This window comes from Crocodylus siamensis, chromosome 1 (genome assembly GCF_052110815.1).
Source record: "Crocodylus siamensis isolate JL-2025a chromosome 1, ASM5211081v1, whole genome shotgun sequence".
Classification (NCBI taxonomy): Eukaryota; Metazoa; Chordata; order Crocodylia; family Crocodylidae; genus Crocodylus; species Crocodylus siamensis.
The window spans coordinates 330,884,454-330,901,640 of NC_143395.1; positions in this window are offsets into that span (position 1 = coordinate 330,884,454).

The window sequence follows — 17,187 nt, forward strand, 5'->3', positions numbered from 1 at the left end:
TTATGACCCCTGCCACCCCCAGCGCTCCTTCCTGCCCATGGCAGGGGGTCAGACTAAATGATCTGTTTAGGTCCCTTTCAACACATTGATTCTATGATCACATGTGCACATCCTATTATTTCAATTACCCAGACATCTCGTGGGAGGATCACTCAGCAAAATCCGAGCTGTCGCAAAGCTTTCTCTCGTGCATGGATGACCTCTACCTGACTCAAGAAGTCTATGGGCCAACGAGAGGCAAAGCGCTGCTCGACCTGGTACTGGCTATGGGGGACGACCTAATCGGCGACCTAGTGATCGATGGGAAGCTGGGTGACAGCGACCATGAACTGATCACCTTCACCATCTGCCGTAAAGCTGGCAAGTCAGGCAGCAACACAGAAGTCCTTGACTTCAGAAAAACTGACTTTGACAAGCTCAAGAGGCTAGTCAGTCAGGCCCTCAGGGACCATGACCCCAGGGAGTTGGGAGTTCAAGAAGAGTGGTTGCTTCTCAAAGAAGCGATCCTCAGTGCACAAGCTAAATCTATTCCAACACGGAGGAAAGGCAGCAAGAAGGCATAGCAGCCCCTCTGGCTCTCCAGGGACCTAGCGGACCTCCTGCGGCTAAAAAGGAAAGCCTACAAAGGATGGAGGATAGGATTCACCTCCAAGGAGGATTATTCTGCACTGGTCCAGTCCTGCAGGGAGCAAACCAGGAAAGCCAAGGCTGCAACTGAACTCCAACTAGCTTCAAGCATCAAGGACAACAAAAAGTCCTTTTTCAGATATGTGGGGAGCCGGAAGAAAAGTAAGGGCAATGTTGGACCCCTGCTAAACCAGATGGGGCAACTGACAACTGACACCCAGGAAAAAGACAACCTATTAAATAGGTATTTTGTGTCAGTCTTTCATCAGTCCCATGGGACACCCATGCCTGCTATGGGACAGGGAGATCGGGTGATGGGGATCCCCTACCCTCCATAAATGCTGACCTCGTGAAAGAACACCTTGAGAAGCTGGATACCTTCAAGTCAGCCAGCCCTGATAATCTGCACCCCAGGGTACTCAAGGAGCTGGCGAGCGTCATAGCTCAGCCCCTGGAACGGATCTTTGAAAACTCCTGGCGCTCTGGTGTAGTGGCTGAAGCCTGGAAGAAGGCCAATGTGGTGCTGATCTTCAAGAAAGGGAGGAGAGTGGATCCGGCTAACTACAGGCCCATTAGCCTGACTTCTATCCTGGGGAAGATCTTAGAAAAGTTATTAAGGAGGCCATCCTTGAGGGACTGGCCCAGGCTAACATTCTAAGGGATAGCCAGCACGGGTTTGTTGCGGGTAGGTCTTGTTTGACCAATCTCATTTCCTTCTATGACCAGGTGACCTATCACCTGAATGAGGGAGAAGAGATTGATGTCATATATCTTGACTTCAGAGAAGCCTTTGATCTCCCACGATCACCTCTTAGCCAAACTAGCCAGTTGTGGCCTTGGATCCACCACGATCCACTGGCTGGGAAATTGGTTCTGTGATCGTACCCAGGGGGTTGTAATTGATGGCAGTCACTCATCATGGTGCCCTGTGACCAGTGGGGTCCCCCAAGGCTCTGTCCTTGGACCCATACTGTTCAACATCTTCATTAATGATGTGGACATTGGAGTCAGGAGTGGACTGGCCAAGTTCGCCGATGACACCAAACTTTGGGGCAAAGCATCCACGCCAGAAGATAAGCGGGTGATCCAGGCCGACCTGGACAAGCTCAGCAAATGGGCGGACGAGAACCTGATGGTGTTTAACACCGAAAAATGCAAGGTTCTCCACCTTGGAAGGAAAAACCTGTAGCACCCTTAGAGGCTCGGCAGTGCTACGTTGGATAGCACTACAGAAGAAAGAGACTTGGGGGTCATCATTGACCACAAGATGAACATGAGCCTGCAATGCGATGCTGCGGCTTGTAAAGCAACCAAAACGCTGGCTTGCATCCATAGATGCTTCTCGAGTAAATTCCGGGACGTCATTCTCCCCTTGTACTCAGCCTTGGTCAGGCCGCAGCTGGTGTACTGCGTCCAGTTTTGGGCTCCACAATTCAAAAAGGATGTGGAGAAGCTTGAGAGAGTCCAGAGGAGAGCCACGCGCATGATCAGAGGTCAGGAAAACAGATCTTACGATGACAGGCTGAGAGCCATGGGACTCTTTAGCCTGGAAAAGCGCAGGCTCAGGGGTGATCTGATGGCTACCCATAAGTTTATCAGGGGAGACCACCAGGATCTGGGGAAACGTTTGTTCACCAGAGCGCCCCAAGGGAAGACGAGGTCAAACGGTCACAAACTCCTGCAAGACCATTTCAGGCTGGACATAAGGAAGAATTTCTTTACTGTACGAGCCCCCAAGGTCTGGAACAGTCTGCCATTGGAGGTGGTTCAAGCACCTACATTGAACACCTTCAAGAGTAAATTGGATACTTATCTTGCTGGGATCTTATGACCCCAGCTGACTTCCTGCCCTTTGGGCAGGGGGTGGACTCGATGATCTCCCAAGGTCCCTTCCAGCCATAATGTCTATGAAATCTATAAAATCTATTTCAGGCTTTTACTGAGCCTCCTAATTTGGTCTGTTCTCCAAAACTGGAAATCCCAAGGGCTCTGCAACTGGCACTGTGACCTGGCCACCTGTGTATATATAGTAAACCTACAGTGCTCCAGGTGAGCACATCCAGAGACAGTATAGTTACAGGGCTACAAACAAGCTAATAAGTGCAAGTCAGGAAAATTGGTACTGTCCCTCAATAGTCACAACTGGCATGCTCAAGGTATAATGTGGACATGACTACACACAACTTCCAGCTGAGGAAACAGCTCACCCGGAGCAGCAAAGATTGTCTAAGATTGTCATTTTCAAGCATGGTAAATTTACCATATAAGCACAATCATAAAACAATAGAGTGTTGGTCAGATAAATTTCCACCTATTAGGTGTCTTTCATAAGTCAAATGGTAGAAACATATTTGACTTTAACACACTCAAACAGTAGTTTTTCATCCAAGTAACAGGCAATTTTGGACTTGCATCCTATTCCATGAGCAGCGTCAATAGATAATATCCTCATGGCTGCTGTGTGTGCTCAGTAAATGTTATGCTGGCTGGGGAGATCTGATGAACCATACATACCTACTTAAGCTATTATAAGTCCTGAAATTGTATCTAGGCAAAACCCCTGACTAGCAGGTGTTAGACACTTGTGGATAAGGACAACCTCCCACCCTGATTTACTCCAGAAACCTAATGGTTATGGCTCACACAGAAAGTGTGAAATCCAGACTGTGTCCACTCACTTAACCTTGCATCTGTCTGGCTTTCTAACACAGTGTTCTAACCATCAGGCCACAGTTTGGCATTACTCAGTGGTCTCTCTCATCTTTTCATTAAAGTTGGACTGCTCTCCCTCAAGAGAGAAGGAGCAGCAGTGGCCCACTCCTGGAAACAGCTTGCCTTGGGTCACAACTGAATCATTCTGACTTACTGCCAGAAAGTGTTGCTGACTGCTAAACTAGATGGTGTGGCGGCTCATTAAGATTGCTACTGCTTTGGCTTGTAGTACAGTATTGATTCACAGAGGACGGTGCCCCACTGTGTAATCACCAGAGACCCTGGTTTTCGCTGATAAAAAAATAATCCCCAATTTTCAGGTTAAAAAATAATCTAAAATCCACATTTTCCATTATTAGAATAGAACATCACTTATATATATATAAAAGAAGTAGATTTATATGTAGCAGCTGCTCAAATATGTTGTTTGGAGAGCAAAAAACTAATATTTTAGGAGGCATTTATGAAGACAGTTGGGGACCTTACAGAGGAAAAAGTTTATATGTTGTAGTATTCTCTAATAGTCCACAGTGGTTATTTGAACTCAGCTCCAGGTGGCAGTATAATTAAAACAGATTGTGCACAGTTTGAACCGTCTCCCCTGTGCTAACTGGCTGTTTGATCCAATCTCTTCACAGTCAATGAATCTCAGCTTCACTCCATCTCCCATCTTTAATCTCCTACTACATTTGCTCTCCTCCCTTCTTTGTACTTTCCTTTTTGTGCTTCCGTTTAAGATCACAAGAAAGATCAAGAAATAAACTTGTGTTGCTAACACATTTTCTGGCCATCAGATTGTCTGCTCTGCTTGTATTGTATAACCTTCTAACCCATTCTAGGGTTGTCCTGTCTTTTTAGATTATAATCTCTTTGTTACTATTCTCAACATGTACAAAGCCTAACATACAGGTACAAACCCTGTTTTGTATGGGTCTTAGGTATTACTGTAATAAGAAGGACTAATAGTAATAAGATATTGAAATGGACCATGGAAAAGGACAAGGGTTCAATTGGTTCAATCATTCTTCATGGCATCTTCTCCATTCCAAGCAGTCCACAGAATTGTGTTGCTTTAAATAACAAGTCGTCCCCCTTGTCCTTTATGCACTACTGAGCAAAGATGATTGGGCCTGGAATTGGAGATGATTGGGCCTAGAAGAGAAGAATGGCAGGAAATACACTGTTAGTCATGTTTCCATTGCTTCAGGCAGTTTGTTGAGGGGAAGAGGAAAGTTTTGTAGGCTGTTATTCAGAAGAATTGGCCTCACTATTGCTGAAAGTTTTTGCTGTCATAAGAACTTGCTCTTGGTCCTTCAGTTCTGCCTGCAGTTCCAACTACAGAAGACAATCAAGGAGTGGATTGATAACTCATAAACCAGATATATCTTTTTTGTTCTTCATCTTTAAATATACAAAAGTGTTGATAAGAGCTATAGAACCAAATTAAAATCTCATTTACCCCATTAGTATAGCTGAAACCCTCTTCTGGCCCATAGTCTGTAAGTGCTGGATGAAGTAGGAGCTTATGCAAATTGCTAAATTGTAAACTGTTTAAAGAAAAGAAAACTACTTTTCCTGAAAACTAATTAAGAATTAAAAGATCCCTATCAAATTAATTATGCTTCAGGCAAGTGGAAAATGAAACAGATTATAAATAAAGGAAATAGAAGGAAAGCATCTTCTAATTTTTTAATTTTAAAGTACTAATTGCAATGTATTCTAAAGATGTGGAAACAAGCCAATTTATGTTTTTCTCCCCCTATATATGTACTTACTGGATGAAAAAGATCCCTTTTTTAGCCATCTCATAAAGCATAATTTGAGTAATTATCTGTTGTTGTTTTTTTTTTTATTGGTCTTTATACCTATGTGTTGGCTAATAGATTTTTTTGATCACTCATTATATTTATTAGTTTAGAAAAATATTGACATTGCCCCAGGCTTCCTAATTATGTTCAGGATCCATGGTCAGGTGTTTAGCTGAAGAATAGTGACAAAAACAGTTATGGCATCTTGAAGGGTCAATTCACTGTAGTCCCATACAGTTGCTATAAATGCACTTACGTTGCCAATTTAGCTTGAGACTGAGAGACAGGACATTGCCTAACAGTTGAGTATACTCAAGAGCACTTAGCCAATAGTTTCAAAGCCAGAGAGCCAGCACTCCAGTTAGAACCTGAAAAAAGCTGAAATTTTGGTGAGTTCGCAGAGTATGATTATGAACATAAGGTGATGAGGAGACTTTATATGCTTGGGTCTGAACTCTTAAGTCATCTTGATTTTATGATTTTATCACCAAACCATAGACTCACATCACATTGATTTTTAAGTTCAATAGCTTAAACAGTCAACAGGGACTCTTCCCTGAAATGGATGGCAAGATATTATCCCATCATAGGAAGTACTTTGAAAATTGTTTCTACTTCAGCTTCTCAAAAGCCTGTTTCATTTTAGTCAAATTTCTAAAAGGCAAGCAATCTGCCATCCCTGCAGAAGCAATAATTGCTAGTAAAATTCATTTCTACATTTCTATACATGTGCCTTGATCTACAAGAGAAGAAAGAGACAGTAAAAGATTATTTTGTGAAGGAAAATCATGTTGTAGCCCCATTTTCATAGTTTCATAGTTTCTAGGGTCGGCCCTTAAAATCTGGTCCTTCCTTCCTCTCACTCCCTCTCTGAGGGCAGAGTTTAATCAACTACTAAACTTTAAGAACAACTGTATAGTAACTTGTGGTAAAAGTGTTAATAGCATCAAGCACTTGTTACAAGTATGAGTAATAAAAGCTCACTTATCTTCTCCTATCACAGAAACAAATAGTACCTATAGACATTTAGGGAAGTTAGGGGGAGGGAGTCAGCATGGGGAGGCCTAGTGGGAGGACTTGATGGATCGAGGGAACAAGCAGCATTCATGGGGTAGTTGGTAGGATCTGGAAAGATTTGGCAGGATCAGGAGGGCTAGAAGGGTCCATAGGGGTGTTGGGAGGACGAGGAGACTTTCTCTACCACACCTTTCGGACCAGGGCATATTTTTATCCCTCAACCCCCACCCCCCCAACTCCAGAGAAACAATTTCTTCATGGGCAACCAAACCCCTCCTATCTTGCCCCTCCCTCAACTCTGACTCAAGCCAGTAGGAACTACAACATTTTTGAAAACTAAGGATGTGGTCTTCTATATTTAATGCTAATTGCGTATTATCCCTTACACACATATACTGTGCAAATCAGTTCTTTTTTAGATTTAGAAACAATAAAATATACCTGATATGTTTGTGTATGAAGTAATGAAACAATTCTGAGTTTATTTTCTTTTTCTAGTGAGAAAACTGTAAAAGACCTAATTAATGTTGACAAGTTTTGATGGGTGAGTGCATTAAATTTTAGTTTCTATGATACCTTTTCTAGCTTAAGGTGTAGACTTTGCTACATTATTTTCAATTGTTAACACTCCTAGGAAGATTAGGTCTGTAGGGGCACAGCATGCATAATTAAACTAAATGACTCCACACTGCAAGTGGCATACCACCCAAACTGGAATGATAAAGAAAATGTATGGCACTACCATCAATCAAGAAGTGAGTTGGGATAGACCTAGATCAAATATAGTCCTACCTTTTGTTTATAAATAATACATCATACCTGCATTTTAATAGCCAATTATACTAAATTGTTTGGGAAAGAACAGATATTGTAGAGCAGTACAGCTAAGCAGGACACATAGAAAGGAAACAGGTGTGTTCCCTCATTCCTCTTTTTTTATATATATATATATATATATATATATTTTTTTTTTAATAGCATTGGATGGGCCTTTGCATTTTTGACAGTTCTGCCAAACTCTATACCTAAATTTCACTTATATAAAGCCTTATCTTACCTGAACATGGGCCACGATTTGTCCTTAGGATTTTAGACAGTATAAGATTTTGGAAAAACAGATTCATTTCTGAGAATAGCACTGTGTGGAGAACTGTTGCTCTATGGTACATCCGCTTTTCCCACATTGCACAAAAACTAACTCTCAGCAGTTAAGTTCAGTGAAAAAGGATTACCATATCATGAATAACCTTAAATGCACCTTTGGATAACAGCATGTGCATGGTCAATTACCTTGTAGCTGCACACATGCAATAAAATCTTGGCCTCCTTTGCTTTTCAGTGGGCTTGTCTACATGAGACATTACAGTGATGTACTGTCAATGTCACAAACCTTGACGCCAATGCTACTGTTCAGTAGCAAGGAACTATGTCTCCATATGTCATTGATACAGTGATGTAGTGCCTCAAAATAACCATGCACTACTGGGACTACACAGTACCAGTAGGTACTATGCAGTCGTTTAGTACTTTCCCATATCTATTCTAAAAGCAGAAGTTGGTATATCTTCCTCTTGCTTTCTTATTTCCTTTCCTTACCCAAAAGCCATCAAATTCTTTACCAAAAAAATTGAAGCTGTCCTCACAAATTGCCATAAAAGCAGCAATACAATAGGAGTGTCTATACATGCACAGTTACTGCACAGCAACCTAAATTACTGTGAGGTACAGGCATAAGTCTACACGTGCATGCCCATACTGCACAGTAAATATGGTGATTTACATCAACTTGAGCATAAATTTGATAGGTACACCATGAAGGTATCAAGTGTATGTCTGGTTAGTTATTGCACAGTAATGCACGTACCTTAGCAAGTACAAAATGACTGTGCAGTACCAAATGTGGAGTCAGGGGCATGTGTAGATGCACCCAGTAATTCGTTCTTGTGTCCATGGCCTTAAGTTAATGAATGATTCCTCAAATATGGCTCACTTCAAAGGCATGTGATATTAACTAAAGGATCCTAAACAATATTCACAAAGCTGGCCTGTAGAGTAGCAACCAGCTCTCTCTATGTGCCAAAAACTTTTTGCACCATAGAGCTTTCATATACACCCCCCCACACACATACATAAATATATATACACATATATAAATATAAATATATATATGTGTGTCTACACACACATACACACATATGTGTCATAGTGGGCAACTCCCTCCTGAGAGGAACAGAGGGAGCCATCTGCAGCCTGGACCCTACAGCACGTGAGGTATGCTGCCTGCCCAGAGCTAGGATTCGGGATGTCACAGTGAGGCTTCCAGACCTAATCAGTCCCACTGACTACCACCCCATGGTCCTCATCCATGTTGGAATGAATGATGTAGCCTGGAGTAGTCTGGGATGGGTCAGAGCTGACTACATGGCTCTGGAAGACAGGTTTAGAGGCTCAGGGGCACAAGTACTTTTCTCATCGGTCCTCCGGGTCAGCAGCTGCAACCAGCACCATGGCAACTGTATTGAGGAGGTCAACTCATGGCTTCGGAGATGGTGCCTGTGTGGGGTTTGGCTTTCTAGACCATGATCCTTACTTCCAGGATAAGAACTTGCTGGGGCAGGATGGCCTACACCTCTCTCCAAAAGGTAAGAGTATTTTCTCTTACAGGCTGGCAGACCTTATACGTAGAGCTTTAAACTAGTTTAATCGAGGGACGGGGATGCCAAGATCAGGACAAGATCTGGTAGGTCAAGCCATGAACTGCATGCTGGAAATGATCAGGTAAGTACTAATGGACCCACTAAAAATCAGGATAGGGGAATAATAAGGGCACCTATTAGGGGGCTTAGGTGTCTCTATACTAATGATAGGTGTATGGGAAACAAGAAGGAGGAACTTGCACTCCTGCTTGCAGACAAAGACTTAGACCTGGCTGATCTAACAGAAACCTGGTGGGACACTACCCCTGACTGGGCAGTCAGCATTAAAGGCTATAGGCTATACAGTCAGGATAGATTGGGGGAAAAAAGTGGGGGCGTGTTGCTGTATATGTTAGGGAACTTTATACATCCTCTGTAATAAGGATAGGGACAGAGGACAGGTAAATCAAAGTCCTATGGGTCAGATTACAAGGGGGTAGGAGGGGAAAGGGACTTGGTAGTGGCGGTCTACTACAGACTTCCACACCAGAGGGAAGAGTTAGACCTAGACTTCTCAAAACAGCTCTCAAAGACAGCATGCTCAAAAGACCTAGTTGTCATGGGTGACCTAAATTACCCAGATATCTGCTGGGAGGAGCAGTAGGCCAGGTCTGCCTGTTCATGTAGGTTCTTAGTCTGCATACAGGACCTGCATCTAACACAGGAGGTATGTAGTCCCATTAAAGGAGATGCCTTTCTTGACTTTGTGCTGGCCTCAGGGGAGGATTTGGTGGGGGAGGTACAGGTACAAGGCAACCTAGGGGATAGTGACCATGAGTTGATAGGATTCACTATCCGGCGTAAAGTGGGAAAGACAAATAGTAGGGCAGTAGTGCTAGACTTCTGGAAAGCCATCTTCAATAAGTTCAGGAGACTGGTGAGGGTGGGACTGAGGGCTAATCACATCTGTGAGATGGGGGTCCAAGAAGGGTGGGAGTTCCTCAAAGGACTGAACCTACAGGCACAGAGTGACACTATCCCAGTACATGCAAAGGGAGGCAAGAGTCAAGAAACTTTTTTGGCTGAGAAGAGAAATCCAGGACAGCCTTCAGAGGAAAAAAAAGAGGCATACAAGCTGTGGAAGCAGGGGGCAGCCATCAAGGACGAGTATACCTACTTGGCTTGCACTTGCAGGTAAGCAGTGAGAAAGAGCAAAGCAGATACAGAACTCAAGTTGGTAACAAAGATTAAGGATAACAAGAAGTCCTTCTTTAAGTATGTAGGGAGCAGGAAGAAGGCATAGGGTAACCTAAGGCCACTACAGAATGGACTAGGGCAACTCGTAACTGATAGGATGGAACAAGCAGAGCTCTTAAGTAATTTCTTTGCCTCTGTTTTCCTGGACATGGATACAATTGCACCTCCCAATGAGTCTTTATTCTGGAGTGAGAGTAATACCAATCCACCAACGGTCAGCACTAACCTAGTGAAGGGGCACTTGGATGGGTTGGATGTATTTAAGTTGGCAGCCCCCGATGATCTACACCCAAGGGTAGCAAAGGAATTGGCCGATGGCATAGGAGAACCACTGGCACAGCTGTTTGAGTGCTTGTGGCACTTGGGACAGGTCTCAGAGGACTGAAAAAGGGCCAATGTGGTCCCTATCTTCAAGAAGGCAAGGAAGGAGGACCGAGGTAATTATAGGCCGGTTAGCCTCACCTCTATTCTCAGCAAGACCTTAAAAAAAATCATAAAGGACCACATTTGCAGGGGACCAGCAGGTAACACAATGTTAAGGGGCAACCAGCATGGGTTTATAGCAGGCAGATCCTGACTGACCAACCTTGTCCCTTTTTATGACCAGGTCACAAGGTGCTTAGATGCAGGGGAGGAAGTAGCTGTGATGTGGATTTTTTCACAGTAAGGTGGGTGAAAAACTGGCTTATGGGGCACACCCAGAGAGTGGTGGTGGATGAGTCAGCTTCTCCCTGGAAGGATGTGGGCAGTTGTTTCCCCCAAAGCTCTATCCTTGGACCAGTGCTGCTCAATATCTTCATCAGCGATTTGGCAAAGGTCCAAATTTAGGGAAAAGTAAACCCTCATCATGTGCACAAGCAGCCATAGAAAATCTGTATCTTAAACATATTATCTGTCCTCATTATTAATAGTTATTGTTTTTTGGTGGGAGAAGGAGGAATTAACAGATAGTATTTCCAAGTTTCAAAACTGGAATTTTAACAGGGTATTTGCCTGATATTATCCTTTTCTTTCCAGTCAGAACGACATATACTCTACTGAGGTTCATTATCTTCCACACAACCTGTTTCATTTTGATCATAAGGAAAGTATTAATTCTACCAACTCCCTACCAAGATCAGTCTAAAAGGACTGATCTGTTAATTTACCTTGACTTCTTGCATTTATCTGAATCTCTTATGCAGAAATTAAAATATGCATCAGCTTTCAAAAGCATTATTAGAAGCACACAACTGAATATAAAGCTGAAGTGAAAGATGGAGTTCTCTATGTATTAGGTGGAACAACTTGTAATCTTAATGTAATAAACAGGGGTCCTAGTTTTCTCTGATTTTTATGGAAGTAACCCCAAATCTATATTTTTCCATGATTAAAAAAAAATCACTATATCTATATATATCTTATTTAAATCACAGAAAAAATGTGGATTTGGGGTTCCTTTTTTTAATCCCCCAAAAAGGGGGATTTTTTTTTAATCAGAGAAAACCAGGATCCCTGATAATCAGGCATCTTAATGGCTGTGCAGTCACTGTTATTACATGAACAAAGTCATCCCACAACTGCAAGTTCAATTTTGTATGCCATACGGGGCTTCTGCCTTTTTGAATATCAGTAATATTTAGATGTCTCATAAAGTAAATTTTTGTATTGTTAAACAAATGATAATGCTCACCAGAAATCAGTTAGCATTTCCAACATAAGATTTTAGCTGACCTTTGGCTTCAACAGAAATTAACCAATAAATCATATTAAAAAAGTGGGGCCCACTCTCAGAGTGCCACGTGACACTACTGTTTTTTTTTTTTATGGCTTCCTTTTACCCTGTCAAGTAGTAATTATTAATGATCTAGGTCTATAAAAACTCTTATGTTCATGCTTATTTAGCTGTTCCATATCTGTTCTAAAAGCAGAAGTTGCTGTATCTTTCTCTTGCTTTCTGACTTCCTTTTCTCCCAGAAGCCATCAATTTCTTTATGAAACCCCTCCCCTGCAAATTACCGTGAAAGTAGTGACACGATGTGTTTATTTTTTTAGAATCACTCCACAACTACTGTGACTTAAGGATTTGTTTATAATTCTGTCAAAACAGGTTTTTTTAATACAATGTACAGATTACCTTTACTTGTTTGTTTGGCATTAAGAATGGTTTATTTTATGGCTATTATTTATTTATTATATGCACATCTTAGTATGCTTAGGACTGTACTAATGTAGAGGAATACACAGCTCTTACCCTAAGGTTTTTACATTTTAAATGAGACACAAACAACATAATTCTAATATGCACGATACATTAAGTTTAGGATAAGTCTTTAAGCTGTCTGAATATATTTTGGCAATTCTGGAGGCTCTCATAGGATACAGTGGTTGGCTTAAACATTCCCCTTCTTAGTTTAGATGAAAATATTTGCTTGTGATAAAATTTGAATAGTCCAAATGTAATTGAGCAAATCTGTATGTATAAAATAAAATAATTATACTGTATTTTTCTGTCAGTGCTTGATGTAATAATGAATACATCTTTAAACTGAACTGATAATAAATAATATAAATATTCTAAATATATAATACATTTAATACTGCATATGGAAAACAAAGAGAAATACTACAATTCTGACATCTAATATCTATGTATAACAATCATTATTAAAATAAGCAACAATGTTTCTCTCTCTCTTTTTTTTTCTTTCCTATCTATTAGGGGAGTGTGAAGCTTTGGTTGCTGATCTGATTTGGAGAAGATTTGGCCAGATTCGGTTGCCAAATCATTGAATCTGAATTAAATTGGGAGACCCATTAAAAGCTCTGAATCGATTTGAAGCATCCAAACCAATTCAGAAAAGATTTGGCAATTCAGCAATTCACAAGGCAGTCTTGCAGGGAACCAGAAAATGGGAAGGCAGGGGGAAGAGGAGGTAGGAAAAGACTGCTCTAATATTGACATCTGTAGCTGTCCAATGACTATGATCTTTCCCTGAGTTCCCTTCCAATCATGGTGCTCTAGGGGATGGACATAGAAACAGCATATAAGGCTCTGTGTGAAGCCTTTCTCTGCCTTTTGTGAGCTGTCTCTGTCTGGAAGGAACAGTTTGTCAAAGGTACTGGCTGCAGTGGCTGGCTTCCTACTCAGTCTCTTGCTAGTCTCTCTTCTTGAAAAGGATTGGATACACCTTACTAAATACCCTTGCCTAAAATCCCTCTAGTTATCCCTATCCAATCCGTTCTTTTCAACTTGTTCTTCTGCCAAACTCTTCCTATTTGTTCTTGTAATGTTTTGTTCACCACACTTTTAAAAAAGAATTCTGTGTTTTCCCTGGCAGTGTGTGTCATTCATCATTGTGGAGGAAAACACATATATTATACAAAAACTCATGGACTCAATATGGACATTGGATTTATGACCCACTATAACTTGCCTGACACCTGATTCCCCAGGTACTCCTCCACTTTTATCTGCTACATCCCTCTTCTCCCTCCCACCCTACCCCTCTCCCAGCCTGTCTCTCACCCCCTGACACTTCAAATTATATTTGCATTGACTGGCTTTCTTGCTTGCATTGCATGCCAGCCTCTGGCTTCTTTACTATTCCTTCCATCCAGGAAGAGCACACACCAACTGCAGATGCATCCTTAGCCTGATGAAGGGTTTTTAAACCCAAAAGCTTGTCAAGATATATTTTTCCAACTATTCAGTTTGTATAATAAAAGATATCACATCTACTCAAAGAACCTTGCCTCCCTTTTCCTTAGACCAATGTGGCTACAACCAGAAGCTGAGTTAACACATACAAGTGACACAAGTTTTGCTTTCAACAGTTTGAGGTGCACTTTCACAGAAGTCCCTGCACCTATCTCTTGGAAACCTGGCAGGCTACATACCCTCAGAAGGGGCTACCATCCCTCCTTTTATTAGACCACTCTGCCTTAACACACACACAACATGAGTTTTGCTTTCAACAGTTTTATGTGTAATTTCACAGAAACCCCTGCATCTATCTCCTGGAAACTTGCCAGGCTTCATGCCCTCAGACGGGGCTACTATCCCTGCTGTTTTCAGCCAATTCTGCCATAAAATGACAAAGTTATAGGTATTTTGGTGATTCCTCATTATAGTCTATGGACAAATCACTGAATCACACTGAATTGGTGCCAAATCATTCGAATCTGATTTGGTCAAATCAATTGAGGACAGTGATTCAAATAGCTGAATTGAATCACTGTCCCCTGAATTGGATGAATCCAAATTGAATACTGGCCACTTTGCACAGGCCTACTATCCATCTCTGTCCATATATATGGAGTTGGCATGGTGCCTTAACTCCATCTAAGTTTGCAGAGACTCCCAATCCATTAGGCATGCTTGCACAACTTGTAACATTGAATGAAGCATAAGGAGCAGCACTCATCATCAGTTTCACTCAAAATGTAGTGATGGAAGTGATACTGTCACTGACAGTGGCCATGTCTACACAAGATACTTACTGTGCAGTCAGGTAGTACTTGTATAAATTAGTACTCTGAACCAGAGTTACTGAGCAGTTGCACCAAAGAATGGCTTTTTTGTGATACTGACTACACAGTAGCTTGTGACTATTGCACAGTAGCATCTCATCACACTTCCTGCCACACAATGCTGCTGCACAGTAGTCATGGGCTACTGTACAGTCAGCATCTCATGTAAATACAGCCAGTTTGTATCAAAACTAGTGGAAAATCACTCATACAGGGAGCAGGAGACTTGGGTCCCAGACATTGTTCAACTTTGGTGATTCAAATCCATGCCTCCTACTTTCCAGAAAAGTGACTTAACTAATAAACTAATAAAGATGTGGGTGACAGCTGAAGGATGTCCGCTGCCCTTCGTGTTAAGGCTGGGCCATGGGTTATGAAAAGAATATAAAATTCATGAGAGCAAAATGACAGAAAGAGAGTGAGAGAGAAAGAAAATGAGGTATTACTTGTGAGCAGGGAGAGTGATGGTTCATGGTTCATTCTCCCAGAGATTATTATGAATTTTAATTTTGACATCCATTGGATAAAAACACGGATAATTGTAAAACTAAACTCAGGACTTCCCCTTTCTACTGAAGTGTTTTCGGTACTGGATAACAGAAACAAAGATTTCCTTTCTTACTTTCTTTTCTCTCCATGTCTCTAGCCTTCTTAGCTGCACATGACTAAGCTTCAAAGGAAGGATGGAGACTACTCAGTCTGTTATGAGACGTAGAAGATATGTGGTTGAATCCCCCATTCCCTTAATAATCAAGGGAATGCTTAGCTTTTATATAAAAGTTGTGCAGTACTGGCACTGCTGCTTGTCATCCAACGAGCAGTTAGGACTCTGGATCCTAAGGCAATGGATATGCCTAATACATAGCCGTCAATGCACGTCTGCACAAGATCCTATGTAACTATGGAATGCAGATACTGCACATTAAAATAGGCTAATATAGGTAGTAGATTTACCTGTAAATATAGGTAGTAGATTTACTGTGCATTAGCACATTGTTACATAGCACCTGGGGACATAGCAAATTCCTCCTGATCTGCCCAGACAGCAGGGGACAGGAGAACTGTCCCCACCCCTAGACAGCTGCCTGTTTCCCAGCCTTCACTCTGACTGGCCAATCAGAGAGGGGGCTTGGACAGTGTCCCCTATCTTCACAGCAGGCAGCTGCTTGGGGCAGGAGACAGTGTCCTAGCCCCAGGTCTGGTCTCAGAGTGGGGGTTGGGCAGCATGCAGTTGCTCAGAACAGGGGACAGTGTCCCAAGCCTGGCTCCAAGATCAGAATGGGAAACAGACAGATGCCCAGGGCAGGGGTGCAAGGTGGGATACAGCTGCCCTGAAGGTGGGACAATGGCCCACTACCTCCTAGAGTTCAGGCCTAAGCTCCCAAATGGAAGCAGAGAAAGGCAGGAGTAGCCCTCCCCTGAACTGTTCCCATTGGGAGTAAATTCGCTCCCAACAGATGTACATGTAGACATGCTCTCAGGGAAAGCTTACTGCACCATATTTTACTGTGGTTTCTGAACATTAATTGCATGTAGACACACTCCGTGAGTCAGATAGCTAAGCTCCAAGAAAAGGCTCAGATGCACCCCTTTGTTTATTGTTTTCTGTTAGCTAATTCTTGGAAGCTCTTTAATAAGCATCTGCTATCTCAAAATTGCTTTTCAGATGTGTTTAATCCACTTCCATTAACTGCCCAGGAAACCTAATCTTATTTCTTCGGATCATCTTCATAGTGCCAGGTACTTACGACAGAATCTAACTTCATTCTCCATCCCCAAATTTCAGTAACCCAGACAAAATAACTGCCATAGTTTCTGATTTAGCTCATAGTGAATTTAGGAGTGGCTGTAGCCCCCTCCACATAGTCCTACTCCTCTATACCTCCATGGTAAGTGAGGGAGTGGGCAGCAGCAGGGCCAGGCACTGCACAACTAGGCAGAGCCTGGGACTGAATTGCGTGCACCCCAGAAGGGCATGGGGGCATGCCCAAGGATCTGCACACAGGGTAGGCTGAGGCCAGGGTAGTGCCAGGGTCTTCCTGGTGGGGGATTGGGCCAGGCTGTGCTCAGAGAAGGTGGCAGTAGCACTGGCAGAGGGGCTACAGCAGGGGCTGTAGCCACTCCAGAATTTGCCATAGCATCTCCAACCCCCCTCCCAGTACTGCCGTCATGTGTCCCAGCCCCCCTGCTGGGAAGAACTCGGTGCAGCCTCCACCCATGCCCATCTCATGCCACCCTTCATGCCCAGGATGTGTGTAGTGGCAGTGCTGGGAAGAGAGTGGCACATGGGGCAAACCTCGCTTGCAGTGGCTGCCACTGCCACCATCTCCTGCCACTGGTTATTGGCTGAGGGTGCAATCAGGAGAGCAATCTGGGGTGGGGAACAGGGAGGCACTGTGACATGCCATGTAGGGCTGGCAGTGTCCAGCACTCCTCCCCTCCCCCACATAAGAGGCAAACGCACTGAGGGAGATGCTGCTGCTGCTGCTGTGCCCTGAGGTGCTCTTTGTTTCTGCCCACCCACCCATTTGTTTCCTCACAGTTAATTTGGGTTCAGTACTCAAAGTCTCTTCAGCATAGGTTTTTGATGACAGAGGGTACTAAAGTCTATTCCTCAT